Here is a 22,448-nt window from a genome sequence, read left to right as displayed (position 1 = left end):
TTTTCTCTCAGAATATTAAAGACCATGCTCTATATCTACTCCCCCAAAGCTGCGAATGAAAACAATCTATGTTGGCCCAATGCTTGTTTCTTTGTAGATGACATGTATTTTTCTCTCTCAGAGGCTATAAGATTTTCTTTCTATCCTGGGATTTCTGAAATATATATTTTTCATTAATCCAGGATATATATTTTTTGACTAATCTAGTTCAGCCTTCAGTGCACCTTTCTATGTGAAGATTTAACTGCTCAACTCAGAAAATAATATTCCATTTTTTTCCTTTGGATGACTTCATTTCCTGCATTGGTTTTGTTTTCTCTTTCTAAAATTGCGTTTGGATGGATGTTAATCCCTTGGATCTGTCCTTCACGTGTCTTAATTTGCTTCTCCTGTTTTCCACCTCTGTCTGTTGATCCTACATCCTAGACTTTATCTTCGTGATCAGTCAGTCATATCTGTGTCCTTATCCAGGCCACCCATTGACATATTTTCATTTCATCATAATATTTCTTTAATTTCCAATGTCTGGTTATTTGCTGACTGCTCACTTTTTCATATGGGCCTTTTCACATTACATTGACACAATATACTCTCAGATCTAAAGATAATGAATAGTTTCTTTAAGTGTCTTATTGCACCTTGAATTTTCTCTGTTGTTTATTTAGGTCCTTTTTCATGCTATTGGGTTTTGCTCAAATCTAGTGATTCTTAGTTTTCCAATTATACTCATGGATGAAGGATAATATGGACTCATTATGGGTACTGTTAGGGTTTTCCTCAGTAGTTGCATAAGTCTGTTAGGCCAATAACCCTCTCCCTTTAACCAGCCCATTACAACAGGCTAAGTGCCATACCTGTCTGCTTGCTGGAAATACATCTCCAGGCTATTTCAGAGTTCTGCAGCAGAAATTTTTGCATGTGCCCAGGCACAGATCCTTCTGGTCTGTCTTCTTCAGGATGCTCATCATGCCCACATATTCTTGACTCTGCTGCTAGACCTCCCTCTTGTTCACCCTTGGGTGCCAGTCTGAAGCAGGGCACCAGAAGAGAATCTGTTGTCAGTAAAACCCTGGCCCACTCAACCTCTTCCAAACATAAAAGTACACGTGAATATGTGAGTGCTGAACCTCATCTCCCAAACCTTCTCCAGATAGTGCCAGCCTGGAAGTACTTCTAGGTTGTTTCTACTGAAACAATCAGAAGAATTAATATATCTACATATAAAGTGCAAGTCAACACATACTAAATTGGACCAAAAACCAATGTGAGAGCACCACACCCTTGCCAAAATAAGCACTGAACAGGAAAAACCTCAGCAGAATCAGGGGATCTTTTAGGAGAGAGGCCCAAGATTTTTCTGCTCTTCCCACGAAGATAAATAAACTTCCATTGGCACAGGTTGATCCATTGTCAACCAAAATCTCATTCGTATATTTTTATTTTTTAGTTTCGGGGGAATGAGAATGGAGAAGTAAAGGCTTGGAAACTGCAATTATAATGGATTTATGGGTGAATTGGATATTAAAGTATCTTCATACCTACATCGGTTTTCTCTGTTGTATCCCTGAGAGCCAGTCTGGGGCAGAATGAAGAAGGATTCTGCTTCAGGTGAAACTTGAGCCTATTCAAGGCAATGAGAGCATTCTCTGAGAAACAAGGTAGAAGAATGTGGATGTAGCAGGTCACCTCATCTCTAAAGTCCTCTGTGACCATACCAGGAATAAAAGGCCACCAAGCTGATAAATATGGTATGTCCATGGTCTTTCTTACTTTCTCATCTTTAGCCAGTTTGGGGCAGATGCAAAGTTGTGACTTATTGAAAGAGCTTGGATGGTGGGGGAGTGTGGACAGAGGGGAGGCAGAGTGATGTGCTGGAGAGAAACAGATGGATGGGATGAGAAGGAAATAGGGCACCAGAGTGGAACCTGCCACCAAGTAGCCAATCTTTTGACGAGAAATGGACCCCATGGCACTTACAGGCCAAGGCCATAACCTATCTCCAGAAAGTGTGGGAAGCCCTGCTGATTAAGAATCAGGGTTCTGCTAAGAGAATAGCTTCTAGAGAAACCTAGGGATGTAATTCTAAGAGATCATTGACAAGGGAGTCTTGATGCTGTGGGCTTAGAACCATAACACTATTATAAAACAGGTATATTAACCTCCTAGGAAAGGCTATCAGCTTAAGACAAATCCTGATATTGGGCACCTGGGTGACTCAGTTGGCTAAGTATCTGACTTCAGCTCAGGTCAGGATATCACGGTTCATGCATGTGAGACCTGCATTGAGCTCTGCACTGACACCATGGAGCCTGCTTGGGATTCTATCTCTCCTCTCTCCGCCCCTTTCCCATTCACTCTTTTTTTCTTTCTCTCAAAATAAATAAATAAGCTTAAAAAGAAAAAAACAAACCCTGATATATAGATTTCACATTTTAAAAAAACAGAAAGAAGTAACAAAAGAACAATGCAGGGCTGTGGAGCGAAGAGGGGGGAGACTGTCCTGCAAGCCCCCTTCTCTTAGGGTTAACCCATCAGATGAGCAGGGGAGAGCCAGGGAAAAACAGGCATTTCTCTTTGAAGCAGAAATTTTTATGTCTAGGAGGAAACCATGAGTTAGGGAAATTAAGGGATGTTACACAAGTTGCTCTGCTAATGACAGTCAGAAATTTGGAACCTGATCAGTCTCATTCAAAATGAGATCTCAAAATCTCCATGCACTAACAGAGAGTACACTGAGAAAAAATTGGCAAAACATTTCTCTAAAAGTTCAACTGTGATTTACATGAAAGGTATCATTAACACCAGGTTCTGTCCTGCGTGGACAATGCCTAGACACAATATTCCTTTAATTTAAATTCAAGTTAGTTAACATACAGTGTAATAATGGTTTCAGAAGTAGAATTTAGTGATTCATCACTTACATATAACACCCAGTGCTCATCTCAACAAGTGTTCTCCTTAATGGCCATCTTAATCACCCATCTAGCCCATCCCCCCACCCAACTCCCCTCCAGCAACCCTCAGTTTGTTCTCTGTATTTAAGAGTCTCTTATGGCTTCCCCCCCTCTCTGTTTTTATCTTAGTTTTACTTGCCTTCCCCTATGTTCATCTGTTTTTTTTCTCTTATGTGGAATTTAAGAATTTATATTTGTCTTTCTCTGACTGACTTATTTCATTTCGCATAGTATATTCTAGCTCCATCCACATTGTTGCAGATGGCAAGATTTCATTCTTTTTCGTTGCTGAGCAATATTCCATTTTATGTATGTATGTATAGATATAGATGATATAGATAGATATAGATATAGATATAGATATAGATATAGATAGATAGATATACCTATATAAATAGATAGATAGATAGACACCACATTTTCTTTATCCATTCATCAGTTGATGGACATTTGGGCTCTTTCCATCATTTGGCTATTGTTGATAGTGCTGCTATAAACATTGGGATGCATGTGCCCCTTTGAATCAGCATTTTGTATCCTTTGGATAAATACTTAGTAGTACAATTGCTGGATCATGGAGTAGCTCTATTTTTAATTTTTTGAGGCACCTCCATACTGTTTTCCAGAGTGGCTGCATCAGTTTGCGTTCCCACCAACAGTGTAAAAGGGTTCCCCTTTCTCCACATCCTCACCAACATCTGTTGTTTCCTGAGTTGTTAATTTCAGCCATGCTGACCGGTGTGAGGTGGTATCTCATTGTGGTTTTGATTTGTATTTCCCTGATGATGAGTGATGTTGAGCATTTTTTCATGTGTCTGTTTGCGAACTGGATGTCTTCTTTGGAAAAGTGTCTGTTCATGTCTTTTGCCTATTTCTTCACTGGATTATTTGTTTTTTGGGTGTTGAGCTTGATAAATTCTTTATATAGATGCGCAATTTTAATGACAAGAGAGAACTATGCTCCTTGCCCCTTTCTCTTACAAAGCTTACCAAGCAACTGTACCCAAGTAACCTTCTTTAACATTTCAATACAATTGCAAGCAGTGTGATTATGATTATCTGTATTACCTAACCAAAGAAATTAAGGTCCATAGCATTTAAATGTGCTGCCCTATTAACTCTGAACCCTCTTTCCAGGCAATCCTCCACTCATGTGGCGTGGCCACGGGAGTAATGCATAGATCAGGAAACCATAGTTCAACAAAGCCCTCTCCATTTGGCATAACCAAGGAAGCAGATTGTAACTTCCATCCAGAACAGCCTTTCTTAGTGATACAAACCCCTCCATGTCTCACCTTCCACTGCCAATTGCTGATATCAGGATACCCAACCTATCAGGATCACAAGTGCCCTTACACCACTCACCCCTATTAAGGACACACAGTGTCATTTCCTCACCAGGGGTACAGACCCTACCCACCCTTCCACAGAAGTCTAGAAGTCCTGGAAGGATTGGGTGCACTGGTTGGGTGCCCTCAGGGCAGGGCTCTGACATGTTGCCCTGGCCTGGCCCTGAACTGGTGGTTCTGATAGAAGTTGAACACTGACAGCTGGATTTCTGTTCCATACAAGTCACTACTACCTTCCACCCTCATCCAATTTCTCGTCTGTCTAGTTTTTACATCTCTACTTCTGTTTCCTGTTCTATCGTTTGCCGTTTCCTATCTCTATTTCAGGAAGACTTGAAAAGGCATTCCTGTACACTGTGCAAGACAATGGTGTAAAACTACTGCTTTTCTTCAGTATTTCAAAGCACCCTAGAGCACTATGGACTTGGATAAAGACCTTCTGGCTCCAGGCTCTGTGGACTTTCCTCCCTATCCCCTGCTGCCTCTTGGCCTCTATATCACCATCTGCAAGGTTTGAGGTGGGACTAAGCCAAGGAACCTTAAACTGAGTTCATAGGCTTTTGAAGGATTCTTCAATGGGCTTCATGAGAAATGCAAACCCTCTGAACCTCTTTACAGACCACATGTGTTATAAAGATAGACATGCATTTTTCTGGGAAACAGTGCCTGTGGAATTTCTTCAAGTTTATTTATTTGTTTTGAGAGAAACAGAGATAGCATGAGTGGGTGAGGGGCAGAGAGAGAGAAAAAGAGAAAGAGAGAATCCCAAGCAGGCTCTGCACTGCCAGCACCGAGTTCAATGTGGGACTCGAACCCACAAAACTATGAGGTCATGACCTGAGCCAAAACCAAGAGTCAGACGCTTAACCAACTGAGCCACCCAGGCGCCCTGGGAAATTTTTTAATAGGTCAAAGATGACCAAAAGGTTAAGAATCACTTTTAGAGGTTATGTCAAAGGTCTCTCCCAGCCCTAACATTCTATAAACCAACGCAAAATGCTAGCATGGTCTTATTTAATATTAGTCTTATCACAGGTCAGAGGACTTAGAAGGAAACATACAGATATCTGGCTCAATAAATAAAAAGGGAAAAAAACTCAGGAGAATTTTTGGCTCACACGAAATCTTATTCAACCCTAATACATTCCAGAGCATGGCCTGGCCCTCCAGCCTCTGGCTTGCCCTGCAGTAGCCAGCAGGCAGCACCCCCACAGAACTAGTACACAGGGAACAGAATCTGAAATCTCTGATTAGACTCCATCTTCCCGAGAGCACAAATCTCCGCTACGACCTCTCCAGCTGCTGCTTGAAACTCCAGTAAAAAGTAACCTGACGCCTCAGACGTCTGATTGCTAGGAATTTCTTACATTGAAAGGGCATGTACTTTCCCAATGCTTTCCAGTTCTATGTACCGGAGCCACAGGACAGAATTGTAAACCCTTCTCTGCCAGACAACGGGGCAGGTGCAAGCAGGTCCTCACTGCCACCTGAGTCTTCCCTTCTGTCTTTAACAATCCAGTACCCACCATGACCCTCCAGAGACAAGGTGCTACCTAGGGACCTACTCTGGGTTGTCAGGGCTGCTCCTGATGAATGGAGTCCAGACTTGAATATACCACTTGGGGAAAGTCTAGAACTCCCAGGAAAGACCAGAATCCTCACCTCTCCCTCACACATAGCTCCGTTCTCCAACTTACCACATAGCAACAAGCGCCTGCCTACATTCCGACTCCCTCACTAGACTGCAAGCCCCCAAGAGAGGGAACAATCCTCTCCTTATCTTAACACCTTCAGCCCTTTGTCCCAGTCCTTTTAAACATGTATGAAATTCTACTATGTGCCGGGCATTTTTATAGACACTTGATATTCAGCTGTGGACAAAACTGACAAAATATTTGCTCTCCCGGCACTTTGCAAAAGGGATGGAGTGTGAACCGAGGCAGGGTAGAATTTGTCACATAGTAAGCATCTAATAAAACATTCATGAATGGATAGAGTAAATGGCCAAGGGAAAGGTAGGGAAGACTCATAACCCACTTAGTAAGTGCCTTCGTTCTTCCGGTGACAATCCACGCACCTGTGGAAATTCCAAATGTCCTGTTTCTGCATAAATGCGTCAGAGGGCTCTGGGAGAATGGCAGGCCTCCTTCCCACCCACAGCAATGAGGGGAAGGAGGACAGGCAGCTCACTTCAGCGGAACATTTCCATGTAAACCTCTGCAAGCTTCGAGAAGCGTTTGCCCTTTCTTCCATGGCTACTCCCAGGAAGAACAAAAAGCTCTTTTTAGAAATCGCTGACCCTCATCTAAGTGCAAAGGAACGTGGACGCTTCAGATGCACACCTCTCCTGGCCTTCAGCCCTGGGCTTTCTTGCAGATGCTCTTTTCAGGAAGGAGGAAGGCAGAGCAGATGGATGGTTTGCTGAAGGGCTCAAAATACTTCCTGGAGTATAGAAAGCAGGGTGATTGCTGTTCATGCTGCCACTGTGTGTCACCCACTCCCAGGGAGGGCTGCGCTCAATTAGGAGACTTGAAACTCAATTGTCATAGCGACAGATTATCTGATTGTCAAGATTTTCTGCTGTTTTTTTTGTCTTAGGAATTGGTCCTATTTTCAGCCGCAGAGTGTTGTTGGATTTAGCATCTCCAGTCCCTTCTACACTCTTGCGTATTCTGGTCTCTGCTTTCTCGACTTACTTTTCAACATGTAAACATAATTCCCACACAGAACAAAGACTCTCTGCTGGTGTGAAGATGGGTTGCAATGGCCGTTGCTTCTTTTATGCAACTGGCAGGTTCACTACGTCTCTCGGACTAGTTGGGAACTTTTCCAGCAGCGTCACCGATATTCCAGACCCCAAACCATGGAATATTAGATTGGGGGATGATGCTTCAAGAAATTGTCTTCCACGGGCTCCTGGGTGGCTCAGTCAGATGAGTGTCTGACTTCACAGCTCAGGTCATGATCTCACAGCTTGTGAGTTTGAGCCCCACGTCAGGCTCTGTGCTGACCGCTCGGAGCCTGGAGCCTGCTTCGGATTCTGTGCCTCCCTCTGTCTCTGCCCCTCCCCTGCTCGTCCTCTGTCTCTCGGACTCTCAAAAATAAATAAACATTTTTTAAAAACTTTTAAAAAATAGATTATCTTCCAAACTCCCTACTTTATCATATAGAAACAGGCTGAGAAAAAGGAGGGGATTTTTCCAAAATTTCTCAGAGAGTCTAAGCTAAGCCAAGGTGATTTTGCTGCCTCATTTAGGATTTTTTCCCCCAGTGTTCAGGGCCTGCCAGCTGACTTTAAGGGACCCTGAGTCCCATTTCTCACAGGAAAATAGGGAATGTCAGATCTGGAGTCCAAACCCTCTATTGACACATGGGAAGAGGAAGGTCAGGAGAAAGGAAGGATGACACATTGTGCTCAGGCCTGGCCCACGCACATGGTAGGGGCTCAATTCAGAACAGCTTAGTCTGAAACTGAAGTGGAAAGTGATTTTCATTTATGCTGAAAGCATAATGTTAGCGGTGTGGTCCCTTTCTTTGGAATCTCAAGCCCAGTAAAGAATGGTAAGACCCAGCTTCCACTAGTGCAAGAGCACGGAGCCAGGGGCCTCTCAGCAGAGCTGGCTTCTCTGAATACACCAACTTCAGCAAAGGACACACAAAGGTGGGTCTCCTTACAGTTTTATTGCAGCTAATAAACACTATGTTCCTTCTGTACTCATTCTGAGCATGAGGCTATTCGCATATTTGCCAGGCTCTTGCCCTCCATGCTTGAAAACACTTGCATAAGTTAGCAAATGAAATGCTATTTAAGCAGAGCTTCTAGTCACGTTCCTAATCAGAGACTCTCAATGGCTCACCAAAACCTTCAGAATGAAGGGCCGTCAGATACTTTTGCAGCAAGCTTTCTGCACCTGTATCAAAGAGCCTCTCTATTCCCTCAATCCTACGCATAAGCAGAACTCAAAGGGCCACTAAGGGTATAATTTCTTAGCAACTTCATGTATATTTCCACATTAGAACCTAACTTTAATCCAGAAGTTGGAAACGTTCTTAGTTGGCAAATAATGAGTGTATCTGCTATAAAATTAGCTACTGATTATGGTTCCTAGAAGCTACATAATTCCACTGCAGTGTTAACCTAGAGAATTCATAGAATCCCAGAATCTAATATCTGGAAGAAAATCGTCTAGATTCATTAATATATCCCCTCCTCCTCCAATAATTAACACAGTGCCTTGCATGTTGTAAACATTCAAGAGATCTTTATGTAATTATTAATTAATTAATTAATTAATTAATAATCCTCAATCCCACTTAACCTCTGGAGACTGAGTCTCAGAAAAGAGGTGTGGTTTGCCCAAGCTCACAGAATGTCAGATTCAAAATTTAAAATTAGGTGCTCGGATTCTTTGATTTTTACTTACTTTTCACTTTTCTTACTCACTATATCCCTCATACGATCCCTTCCATTTTTTAAAATTAATTTTTCACATATTATAAAAATAACCTCAAGATAAACTCTTTTCTTTTCACTTTGTAAACTTTTTTCAGCTTCACTGAGATATAATTGACATATAACATTGTGTAAATTTAGGGTATACAACATGATGATGTGATATATGTATACATTGCAAAACAATGACCACAAAAAGGTTAGTTAACACATCCATCACCTCACCTAGCTACCTTATGAGTGTGGGTGTGGGGGTGTGGGGGTGTGGGGGTGTGGGGGTGTGTGGTGAGAACATTTAAGATCTATTCTCTTAGCAACATTAAGTATCTGATGCAGAGTACTGATAACTGCAGTCACTATGCTGTACGTTACATCACAAGATTCCTGATCTCATGGAATCTAAATCACCTCCCCAAACCTCCACCTCCTAATACGATCACTTGGAGCTAGGGTTTCAACATAGGAGTTACGGAGGACAGGCAGTCCATAAAAGACATCTATTTTTTTCCCCCCTTCCTCTCCCTTTGGCTCTTTGGAAATTTAATCATGCAAATGTGTTCACAACCTTCTTGGTTCTAGGCCCCGTGCTAAGCAAGCAGAACTCACAGATAATTTAGCGTCTGATCAGAGAAAGAACAGAAAACAGAAAATTGAGGCTGATGGGATAAGAGCTATGGGGAAGGCTTGCCTGTATAAAGTACTCTGGGTAAACGGAAGAGGAGCAGGTTCATCTGGCCTGCCAGGTTGGGGGCATTTCATACTCCACACTGGTCTCCATGCTGCCAGTAATGCATGCTTTTAAGCAGAGAAATGACCCGGTCAGCGGTGTTTCAGGATAATCTTTCCAGCAGCGAGCATTTTTTAAGGTCAGAAACACCCAGCACTCAGCAGAGAACCCAACAGAGAGGTCAGTGATTCTAGTAACACTGATGGAGTTCCTACAATATGCCAGGCTAAGGACACATAATGTGGAGAGTAAAATCCCCGCCCTGAGAGAGGGAGACAGTCACGTAAACAGGCTGTTAAGTGCTAGGAGATGAGTTCACTTAGGAGAAGCAGCTGACCCTGTCTGGAGAGTGTCAGCCTGGCTGCCCAGACAGGATATATAAGCTGGATCATGATGGAGAGGTAGCAGTTAACCAAAAAATGAGGCACAAGGCACGAGAGGAGATGAGCAGGGAAGAATGTTCTGGAAAGAAGAAACAGCATACACAAATGCTAAAGGCAAGAGAAAGCATGTCTCAGTCAGCAGCTGGCCTGGCTTGGTGTGGCTAGAGCTGAGATGAGCGGGACAATGGATGCGGCAATGGACAGGACACGTTTATCCCCCTGAACTGAAATGGCTGCGGGGAGAACATAAAACCTGGAGGTGAAAGCATAGAGGCAAGGAGACCATGGACGCCAGAACAAGGCGAGTCTGATGGGAGAAGAAAGATGGGAGCTGGGACCGAGGTGGTAAGAGTGGAGATGGAGAGAAGGCACTGGATGGGACCAGTTGACTGAAGTTGGGGTCATCACAAAGACACCAGCAGACAGAGGGGCAGGATTCACGTCCACTTGAGTACAAGGTACAAGAAAACCTTAAGAACACTGCACAGGGCACATGCCTCTGCAGGGGTCTCCACCTCGAAGGGGCAAACTCCCCCTTGGGATTCTAGATCCCAACAATGGGATCTCCTGACAGAAAGACTGCCAATCGAGATGAGAGCTCCCCACCCCCATGGAATATCTGTTTTGGGTCACCACCAACTTTCCTAGACGTTCAGCTACTCACCTGCCTTTCCAGGTGCAGAAAATCAGCAAGAACCCCTGCCGGTTACTGAGACCAGTCTCCTAGGGGCTCCATCCACCCAACATGTCCAGGCTTTAGACGTGCCCCAAATACTATCCCATGGGAAATGAGGAATGAGAGAGCACCAGAATGGCTCCCAGCGTGGATTGTGCTGTGAGCACTGAGATAGGAGGCGGAGGAAGTCTTGTTGGACATGATGGAAGTGAACAGAGGGAGACAGAGAGGACAGAGGGATAAAATTATAAAAAGGAAGATGTCTCAGAATATATAACCATGGAAGGTGATGCTTCATGGAAAGCAATGTGGTGCCATGGACAGGATAGGCACAAATGGGTGCCTGAGCATCAGGGGTCAAACACCAGGGCAGGATGTTTCACCTCCCTGAACCCCAGAGTCCCCAGCAGTGACGTGGAACCACAATCCCCAACCTGCTTCACTCCTAAAGTTGTCAGAAGGAGCAGAAATGGCATGACACACGTCAACGTGCTTTGTGCACAAACCTTGTGCTGATTGATGTAAAGGCAGAAATTATCTCATGAACCTGTAATCACTATGAAAATAGCTCCTGAAAAAGCAAATTGAATGTTCAGAGCGGAAATGCCATGGGCCACGTGTTTTACTACAATGTGCCACAATGAATTAATCAAGTTCCTGCTGTGTGTGAGTGCATGCATGTATGTCGTGGGCATGGCACGGGATGCAGGAGGCAGGAACAAAGGCACAGAGCATGCGCAGTCACCATGTATCTGAGGAAGTGTGATCCTTACTACTACCTGCATTCGGCACCACTGTACCTTCCAAGCAGCCCGCAGACCACCAGGCTGCTGTGCATCTTGACTTTCTGTACCTGGAAGCATGCTTTGACCCTCCGTGGGGATAAACTCAATAAATGTTACAGGTTGAATCGTGTTCTCCTCAAGACTCCTATCTTAAAGTCCTAATCCCAGTCTCTCAGAGTGTGACCTTTTTGGAGGTAGGGTCTTTATAGAGGTAATCAAGTTCAAGTGAGGTCCTTAGAGTAGGCCCTTATCCAGGATGACAGGTATCCTTATAAAAATGGGAAATTTGGACACAGAAACATGCAAAAAGAGAAGAGACATAGAGAAGATAGTCATCTACAAGCCAAGAAGAGAGGTCTAGAAAAATCCTTCCCCTCTAGCCCTCAGAAGGAACCAACCCTGCCACCATCTCCATCTCAGACTTCCACCCTCCACCACTGTGAGACTCTGTTCTTTAAGCCACCCAATCTGTGGTCCTGACAGCAGTCCTGGGACACTAAAACAATAAGGATCTAAGCAGATCCAAAAACCTCCCAGATCCCCTCTGGGAGCCCTAAGGGATAGATGTCCCATCCACACTGAGCAGTCGTGGCCCAACAACAGTTGGCCAAGCAGCTCAGACCAGCATATCTGGGGTCCAGAGGGAGGGGAGCCAGCTATTCACAGAAACTGGCCCTGTTTCTCTGGGCAATACCCAAGATCTTATTGGTGTTTAGTTTTAAAAAAAAAAAAAAAAAAAAAAAGCTCTGTGATCAAATAAGTTTTGGAAATGCGATGCTTTTATTTCTTGACAATTTGTAGCATATATTAACTTTTCAAAAGATTTTTTGAGGAAAGAATCTTGTTTAGCTATATTTAACCTGGGAATTTCCTAAGTATATTTGACCAGAAAACATCTACTAACTTTGCATCAAACTCCAGTGTTACACAAAGATCAGACAGGAGATCAGGGCACTAGGATGTCTTTCAGGCACCTCCAATTCTAACATTATGTGAATTAATCAACTGGATTTCAAAATCTTCTTGGGGAAGTTTCCAATCCCATACTCATCTTTGTAGCCATGTTCCATGACTTCTCCTCCAAAACCCCTTCTTCAACCAGGTTGGGCTTCTTCTTGATTCCATGTTATACCTGCCCCCCTTGGTGCCAAGCCTTGGCCTTACCTAATGATTCTGTCCCTCTTTCCTTCATAAATACATATAATTCAGCCCTCTGTACCTGTTCCGTCCACTGCACCAAGGAAGCCTCCCCAGCTGCCATTTATTGAGTGCCAGTTAAGTCCCAGAACACTTGTCACTTCATGTCTTCAACACTATGAGCAACTCGAAACTCAGTTATACTCAGGGGCATGCCAGATTTACTCATTTGGTAAGTAGCAGATATGGATCCAAACCCATGTCATGCTGACCCTGGAGTCTAGGGTCGTCTCCTCTAAACCTTTTTACCGTCATACTTGGGTCTATTCTCTGACTCCACCAGGTTCTCACGGATGGAAAATTTGCCTTGTCCTTTAACTTGCCACATTTTAAACTTGTCATCAAGCCAGACTGTGAAGTCAGGAGCTGTACCTTCCACTTCTTGTGATTGCCCTAGAGTCATATTTAATTTAAGTTAATATTTTCTCTGTAGAGACAGAAGGCAAGGTGAAAAGTGGGAAAAGCCCAGAATGAGAGCAGCAGACCTGGGACATAGTCTCCCCAACAACCAATGGCCATGTGTCCTTGGAGGGTCCCTTTCTTTCTTGGAGTCTTTATTTTCCCATCTGTAAAGCTTTGGGTTTAATGACAGCTAACTTTCCTATTGGTGTTTGGCAACTAAATCAGCAGCACCTGAGAGCAAATGTTAAGGGGCATCAGAGCTGACCTGTTCACAGGCAGGGGACTGTGAGGAACCAGCTCAGCAGATAAGTTAGCAGATGGGAAGGAGCCAAGGGGGCCCGAGTGGCAATAATGAAGCAAATTTATCACTTGGTTACTGAGATTTATATTAAAGGAATGAAAAATGAAGGGCGGAGACCTGAAAGAGGAAAAATGTTTTAGGAGTGATTGGACATAGATACCTGTTATGAAACTTCCGCCTTTAATTACTCTTAAAGGTGGTTATTAATTTAATACTTTTATAGGGCTTGCCTTTTGAAAAAGTAGACAATTATGGAAAGAAGGATGAATGATACACAGAGAGTGACTTTGAAAAGTAATCAAAGGAATACACAAGCTATATGCCTTGAACTTAAAAGTGAAGATGGGACCCCACATCAAGGATATGATGGGGTCCTACTAGGTCAGAAATAATAGGGGCTTTGAGATCACAAACCAGATGACCCAGAGCATTGGAAGAGTAAGTCCCAAGGTTTATAAAAGGGATCTGGAAGGAAGGAAGGAAGGCTGGGGATGACAGGGGACATGGAGGAAAGGCGAAGTGACATGAAAGAGGTTTGGGTGGTCCAAATTCAGGATTTCAGGTTCATGTCTTTCAGGATGATGAAGAAGGAAGGAACTGTGGAGACGATTATGCACATGGAGCAAAGGGCACTGGGATGGGGCTCCAGATACCTGTTCCCACCTTTCCTCCACCACGACGGCTTGGCTCTGAGGCCTTGAACAAGTCACTTTACCTGAAAGAAGATGCTTCTTCCTCTGAAAAATGAAAGGTAATACCTACCTGATCTAAGGGAGCATTACCAGCGGCAGGTAAAGTCTGTAATGCACTAAGAAGCTGAGATGTGCCATACAAATCCAGTGTCTTAAAACAGCCAAGAGTCACTGTGCTCACTCTCTGGTGGCATCCGACCCAACCACTCACCAGTCTCCACAGCATCTGCCCTTCTCTAGACCTCACAATCCTTGCTTTGACCGTTGCAACCACCTCCCATTTTGTGATTTCAATCCATCATCAACCACTTCCAAACTGCAAGTGTGATCAAGTGTCTCTCTTTCTTACAACCCTTCCCATCATCCTAGATTGCACTTGAAGCATATGAGGCCCTTCACGAGCTGTCTTCAACCCTCCATTTCCAAACATTGCTAACCCCTTGCTGTCACAATGCTCTCCTGCAGCCAAGTTGATCCACTTGGAGTTCCCTCAAGACACCTTGATCTCTCATGATTCCAGGCCATATCACATGCTTATTCCTTTTCCTGGAGTAGCCCTTTCCATATGGCATGTTCCAAATCACCCTTTAAGACCTGATTCAAATACAATCTTCCCTGAGAGGCTTTCTCCAACTCCCCAGGCCCTTAATATTTCTGTGACCTTTGATTTTTACCAAAACATTTGTGTGGTGACACTGTAATTTCTATCATTTCCCTTAGGAAAAAAAATGTTCCATAAACTGCTTTTTGAGTTTGATTCTCTACTTTTTTTCTTCATAGCCCTGAAAATTCTTCCTTATTAACAGCTCCAAGGGCTGTGTTTTAGAAATGATGTTTTCTTTTATTTTACATTACTTGCTAGGGCTAAGTGGCCTTGGGGAAAAAAATGGATATGAGTGGTAGGTCATCATCTGCTATATGGAACATTTCTGTAAACCTAAGAGAATCACAGAGGGGAAGTCACCCGCTTTTGTTAATTCTGGAGAGTCACTCTCTCATTGAAGATTCCCTTCTGTGCCTTCACAGTGCTCCATGCACAGCTCTAGCAGAACCTTCATCCCATTATTTATGGCTATCCACTTCTCAGCCTCCCGTAGAGGGCCCTACATGCTTTGTGGCCTAGAACTATGTCTTTATCTCCATATGCCCCAGTAGCTAGCCCATTTTGTGAGACATGGCTGGCATTCAATTTAGAAATGTTCAGGGAATGAATAATACTACCTAACATCTATGGAGTGCTTGCTATGTGCCAGGCGGTGTCCTGAACACCTTTTGTGTATTAACTCATTTCATTCTCACAGTAATCCTGTGAGCTAGGCATTATAATTATCCTCATTTTAAAGATGAGAAAACCAAGGCCCCAAGGTTGTGTAGAAGCCTGATTTGGAATTGCAACATCCTAGCAAGAGAGCCCGTATCTCCACCACTACCCTGCCCTGCCTCTCATGTGGAATAAATAAACCCTTAGGGGTCCCATTCTAATGGAGCTTCTTAGCCTTTTATCAGTTTTGAGAAAGAAGTAAGACAGGTAGGCCTAAATGCTGAGTTGTTTCATTCAGTCAGTATTCAATGAATGATCACTTTGTGCCAAATATCTGTCCCAGGTTCTGGGGGATCTGACATTGTTTCTTAAGAAATGAACAAAATCTGGGCTTCTTTCCAATCCATCACCCAAAGTAACATTTCATATAACCAAATAACATTGATCATATGCTATGTTTGAGGTAGGGGGAGGTTCCCTGCCAGAGGCCAGCTTCCTAGAACCAGCAGGTTAACTTGACAGCAACAGACTTAAAGACCTGCATAAGAAGGCCATCAATATCCAAGGCAACAAGATGGAGGGAACATTGTTTTCCCAACTGCTGGTCCAGAATTCCCCTTAGGGAGACAGTTTTCTTTGGAAGAGTTGAGTCCCTATGATATGGGTGGTCAGCTGCCCCCAAGCTTCTACAGAGGAGAGCTAAAGAGGTGAATAAAAACTCACTGCTCCAGGAAAGCAATCTCAGAGGAATAGGGGGAAGGAAGGAAGGTGAGCGGGGAAAGAAGAGAACCAGGCAGGATTATACGAGAAATTATCATTTAGTCTTTGGAACAACCCTCTGATATAGGCACTGTTATTATTCCCGTTTTACAAATGAAGAAACTGAGGCAGAGCAAGGTTGAGTTGGCAGAAGTGTATGTGATTTCTTAACTCTTACCAAATTTTTCCAAAATGTCTCAAAATTATTGGTGAGTGTAATCCGGTGAATATTTTTGTCGAAAGCAAGTGTTAGTGCTAAGTTTCAGGTATCGGTTGAATTCATCGGAAGAAGAGGTGGTAGCATATGTAGACACAAGTCTTTTGGGACACGAGGGAATCGAGATGACAACACACATTATGGCTGTGAGAATAACCGCCACCAAGTCAGGCACAGGAGAGAGGGCTACACATGTGCGCTATAATTGGCTGAACTGCTGGGAAACAGAAAGGATGTTCTGTAAATCTGATGGGACTCAAACTAAAGTGCCCTTGGAGGGACGGAAGAATTGTCGATGGTTAGGTGACATTTAAAGGAATCTCTCTGGACTCTGCTTCACCTTCCAATGTGTTCTTTGTTAAAGTGATGTGCATAAGACCAAGGTGGTGATGGAGGGTTGGGTTCTTTCCCTCTTCACAACTGCCCTTCTCACATTTTATGGAAGTAAGCATATTTCTCACTCTTTCCCAAACTGAAGATGATGCTTTGCTCATGTGTAAAACCCACCAGGGCACAAAATAAACTATTCAAAATCCAGTGAAGAATCTTCACGACAGTGAAAATTCAGGTCTCAGGTCATTAGCCATCGACTCTCGTGTCTGCAGAAGACTCAGACCTATCTTTTCATTAATGTTCAGTAGGCCATCATTATAGGCCACTGAATCTTCTTTACTGGTGTCTATAGCCAGCTTCTAATAAATTGGTGTTGCTGTTGCCAAAGGAAACAGATTCTAAGCTTATGTGACATAGAGGCTGGCTAACTGGAATATGTAGGTAAACCCAACCTTGTACCTTTTTTAATAAATAAGGTTCTATTAAAACACAGTCACACTCACTTATTTACATGTAGTCTATGGCTACTTTCATGCCACAACTGCAGAGCTGAGTAGCTGAGACAAAGACCATCTGGCACACAATGCCCATAATATTGACTCTGTGGCACTTTACAGAGAAAATTTGATGTAATACATACTTTTTCAAGTCAGGTAGTTCAAAAAAAAAAAAGAGAGACTAAAATGATGGTTTCTACTGAAAACATGTTTTCATTCTGGGAATCTAGAATTATGGTGTGTGCTAGAAAGAGGGTGCCTACATGACCAGTGTCCAGTTAAAACCTCAGATGTTGAGTCTCTAATGAGCTTCCCTGGCTGACAACATTTCACATGTGTTGTCACAACTCATTGCTGAAAGAACTAAGTACAGCCAGGGTGATTCCACTGAGAGAAGACTCTTGGAAGCTTGCTCCCCATTTCTTCTAGACTTCACCACGTGTGTTTTTTCCCTTTACTGGTTTTTCTTTGTGGGCTCTCCCTGAAATAAATCCTTGCTGTGGGTATGACAAACAATATGGTGAGTCCTGTAAGAATTCCTAGCAAATAATCAAACCTGGGGGTGGTCTTGGCGACCTCAGACACAGTAGAGTAATAAAAAGACTTTCAAGCATAAAATATATTACATTAGGATAACATTCTATGAGAAAAATGAAAGGGGAAGGTAAATTCTAAGAGCAAAAGGAGTAAGGCAAAATTTTCTACTATTGAAGAAAATTTTGCTCACTATTTTTAAAATGGAGAATTATGAGTAACCATTTGACTGATGTTTAGAACCCACTGGATACATTTAAGAGTGATATAAAAGGTTTATTTTTAAAATCTCACTATTTATAGTTTGTTGAGATTGAAATTTATAAAATTTAGAAATATGTGAAGTAATATACAGATTTATAAAAATAGGTAAACAAACACAATTTAAGGCTATGATGACTACTAAAATAAGTGTTTCTTGATCTTATCGAGGGTTACATACCCTTGAGAAACTTTGGTGAAAGCTGTAATAACTCTCCAGAAAAAGTGCACATATACATACATATACAAAATTTTGCATATGGGAACTTCTGCTTCCAGCCAAAATGAACAGAGACTAGATTTACCCTACTGACTCAAACAACAATAAAGGATAAAACACATAAAACAACAATTTCAAGGCACTGGATATTAGGCAACAAAGGACAGTGGTCCATGAGAGACAGGAAACAAAGCAGGTAAACCTTATGATTACCCCAGGTTACTACCTTGAGAAAGTTCCTAGCTGTAGCACAGAAAGGGACAATCCAGGCAGAACTTCACTGACCTACTGGTTGAGGAGATGGAGTTGAGAGTCCAGGTAAACCTGAGTAGCTAGCCTTCACAAAATACAATCTCAGAGAGAAGAGAACTGCACAATTATATCTGGAAAGTTGCAAAGGTCTTTCTCACGTATTCAGCAGGCTAGCAAAAAGGACAAGATAAAATAGTATTCAGTCCTCACAAGGGACAAAAATAACACCCATTCCCATCAACAAGACTGGAACACCTCATCATTCATGGAACATTGGAGAGAGTACTCAGAAGAGTCTTAGTTCAGTATTGGAAAATAATTAGCCCTAGACGACACACTGCTCATTCCACCAAACAAATCTTAAAAGCAAGACCTGAAAGGATCAAACTGTTCCCAAGTTACTTAGCTAATCTTCACAGCAAACGTCAAGAATATTTATAGGTATACAATATCCAACACCAAACAAGGAAAAACTCATGATGCCTGGCCTCCAATCAAAAATTACCAGGCATGCAAAGATGGAAAAAAATAGGACCCAAAGATAAAATAAACCAATAAACTGAAACCATCCATAACTGACACAGATGTTAGAATTAGCAGGCAAGGACATTAGAGTAATTATTATTATAACTATTCCATATGTCCAAAGAGTTTAATAAAGTCATGGATAATATTAATGAAATCCAGATCAAACTTCTAATAATGAAAATTATATCTGAGAATTAAAAAACAGGATTAATGGCAGATTAGGCATTAAAGAAGAAACTGCAATGACACAGCAGCAGTAACTATTCAAAATGAAACACCGAGGAAAGAGAGGATAAATTCATCAAGAGCACGTAACAATCCTAAATGTTTATGTACTTGACAAAAGAACGTCAAAATACATGAAGGAGAAAGTGATAGAACTACAAGGACAAATAGACAACTCCACATTTATAGTTGGATGTTTTAATACTTGATGTGGATGACTGATTAAAAAATAACCAGAAAATCGAGAAGGATATAGATAAGTTAAAAATAACATGAAACAACTTGACCTAATCAGCATTTATGGAATGTGCTACACAACAATAGTGCAATACACATCCTTTTTAAGTGTACATGAAACACTGATCAGGATAGACCACATTCTGAGCCATAAAACAAATCTCAAAAAGGTTAAGGGATTCAAGTCATAAAAGTACATTCTTCCATCAAATGACATTAAATTAGATTGATAACTAAAAGATCTCTTTAAAAATCCCCACATATTAGGAAACTGTGCAACATATTTCTAAATATCCTATACATCAAAGAAGAATTCAAAAGAGAAATTAGAAAAGTATTTTTAAAAGAATGAAAATAGAAACACAAGATATCAAAATGTATGGCATAGTATGCTTATAAAGCAGTACTAAGAGGGAAATTTATAGCACTAAACATCTGTATTAGAAAAGAATAAAGTCTCAAATAAATGGCCTAAGCTTCCATCTTAAGAAACTAAAAAACAAATAAATAAATACAAAGAAAGGAGAAAAAAGGAAACAATAATGATCATAATGGAATTAATGAAATTGAAACAGAAAAACAATACAGCCAATCAATGTAACCAAAATCTAGTCTTTTAAGAGACTAATAGGGAAACCTGGGTGGCTCAGTTGGTTGAGTCTCTGACTCTTGATTTTGGCCCAGGTCATGATTACACGGTACATGCAATTGATCCCCATGTCATGCTCTGCACTAACAGCACAGAGCTTGTTTGAGATTCTCTGTCTCCCTCTCTCTCACTCCCCCATTCACACTTTCTTTTTCAAAATAAATAAATGAACTTTAAAGAGACTAATAAAAATGATACCTTTAGCCAGACTAGTCAGTAGAAAAAACTGAAAACAAGGCATAAGTCACCAAGAGCACTATAGATTCCATAGTTATTAAAAAGATAATAAGAGGGAATAGCATGGAAGTTTTTTGTGTGTCTTGCATCCATGAAATACAAACAGACCAACACTAAACCATCCTGCACACCTAGAAAACTGATTTGAGGATTAACACAACAATCTGCACAACCTGAGCCACAGAATTTAGCAGTAATTCCTTTTCTCCCTTCTGACAAAACGAAGAAATTCACCCCAAAAGAAAGAGCACAAAGAAATGACAGCCAGGGATTTAACCAACACAGATACAAGCAAGATGTCTGAACCAGAATTTAGAATCACGATAATAAGAATACTAGCTGGAGTCAAACATAGACTAGAATCCCTTTCTGCAGAGGTAAAAGAAGTAAAAAATAGGATGAAATAAAAAACGGTATAACTGAGCTGCAATCACGGATGGATGCCACGGTGGCAAGGATGGATGAGGCAGAACAGAGAATCAGCGATATAGAGGACAAACTTATAGAAAACAATGAAGCATAAAAAAAGAGGGAGATTAAGGCAAAATAGCACGATTTAAGAATTAGAGAAATCAGTGACTCATTAAAAAGGAACAACATCAGAATCATAGGGGTCCCAGAAAAGGAAGAGAGAGAAATAGGGGTAGAAGGGTTATGTGAGCAAATCATAGCAGAAAACTTTCCTAACCTGGGGAAAGACACAGACATCAAAATCCAGGAAGCACAGAGGACCCCCATTAGATTCAACAAAACTGACCATCAACAAGGCATATCATAGTCAAATTAACAAAATACTCAGGCAAGGAGAGAATCATGAAATCAACAAGGGAAAAAAAAGTCCCTAACCTACAAGGGAAGACAGATCAGGTTTGCAGCAGACCTATCCACAGAAACTTGGCAGGCCAGAAAGGAGTGGCAGGATATATTCAATGTGCTGAATCAGAAAAATATGCAGCCACGAATTCTTTATCCACCAAGGCTGTCATTCAAAATAGAAGGAAAGACAAAAAGTTTCCCAGACAAACAAAAATCAAAGGAGTTTATGACCACTAAACCAACCCTGCAAGAAATTTTAAGGGGAACTCTCTGAGGGGAGAAAAGATGAAAATATACATACATACATACATACATACATACATACATACCAAAAGCAACAAAGATTAGAAAGGACCAGAGAACAACACCAGAAACTCCAACTCTACAAGCTACATAATGGCAATAAATTCATATCTTTTGGTACTCACTCTAAACATCAGTGGACTCAGTGCTCTGATCAAAAGACATAAGGTAACAGAATGGATAAGTAAACAAGATCCATCTATATGCTGTTTACAAGAGACCCACTTTAGACCTAAAGACACCTTTAGATTGAAAATAAGGGGATGGAGAACCATCTATCATGCTAATGGTCAACAAAAGAAAGCTGGACTAGCCATACTTATATCAGACAATCTAGACTTTAAAATAAAGACTGTATCTGGGGCACCTAGGGGGCTCAGTCAGTTGAGCGTCCAACTTCGGCTCAGGTCATGATATCACAGTCCGTAGGTTTGAGCCTCGTGTCAGGCTCTGTAATGGCAGCTCAGAGACCGGAGCCTGCTTTGGATTCTTTGTCTCCCTCTCTCTCTGACCCTCCCCCACTCATGCTCTGTCTCTCTCTGTCTCAAAAATAAAATAAACTTAAAACAAAAAAAAGACTGTATCAAGAAATGCAGAAGGGCATTATATCATAATCAAGGTGTCTATCCACCAAGAAGACCTAACAATTGTAAACATTTATGTGCCAAATGTGGGAGTACACAAATATATAAATCAATTCATCACAAACATAAAGAAACTCATTGATAGTAATACCATAATAGTAGGAGACTTCAAAACCCCACTCACAGCAATGGCAGATCATCTAATCAAAAAATCAACAAGGAAACAATGTCTTTGAATGACACACTGGACCAGATGGACTTAACAGATATATTCAGAACATTTCATCCTACACTTGATCTTAGCCAAAAGGCCGAGAAGCGATCAGAACATTTCATCCTAAAGCATCAGAATACACATTCTTCTCCAGTGCACATGGAACGTTCTCCAGAATAGATCATATACTGGGACACAAATCAGCCCTGACTAAGTTCAAAAAGATCGAGATCATACTGTGCATATTTTCAGACCAAAATGTTATGAAACTCAAAATCAACCACAAGAAAAAATGTGGAAAGTTAACAAATACTTAGAGACTGAAGAAAATCCTACTAAAGAATGAATGGGCTAACCAAGAAGTTAAAGAGGATATTAAAAAGTATACGGAAGCCAATGAAA

The 22,448-nt window shown here is 41.7% G+C and overlaps 1 pseudogene; it reads right to left on the bottom strand.

Moving 5' to 3' along the window:
- Positions 1-21,974: 21,974 nt before the first annotated feature.
- On the bottom strand, positions 21,975-22,155 carry LOC128773707 (U2 spliceosomal RNA; annotated as a pseudogene).
- Between the last annotated feature and the right edge of the window lie 293 nt (positions 22,156-22,448).

The sequence above is a fragment of the Panthera pardus genome, unplaced genomic scaffold (genome assembly GCF_024362965.1).
Source record: "Panthera pardus isolate Hobbes unplaced genomic scaffold, ASM2436296v1 HiC_scaffold_26, whole genome shotgun sequence".
Taxonomy (NCBI): Eukaryota; Metazoa; Chordata; class Mammalia; order Carnivora; family Felidae; genus Panthera; species Panthera pardus.
Note: the sequence above shows the minus strand (reverse complement) of the source record. Positions and strands in the feature narration are given on the sequence as shown.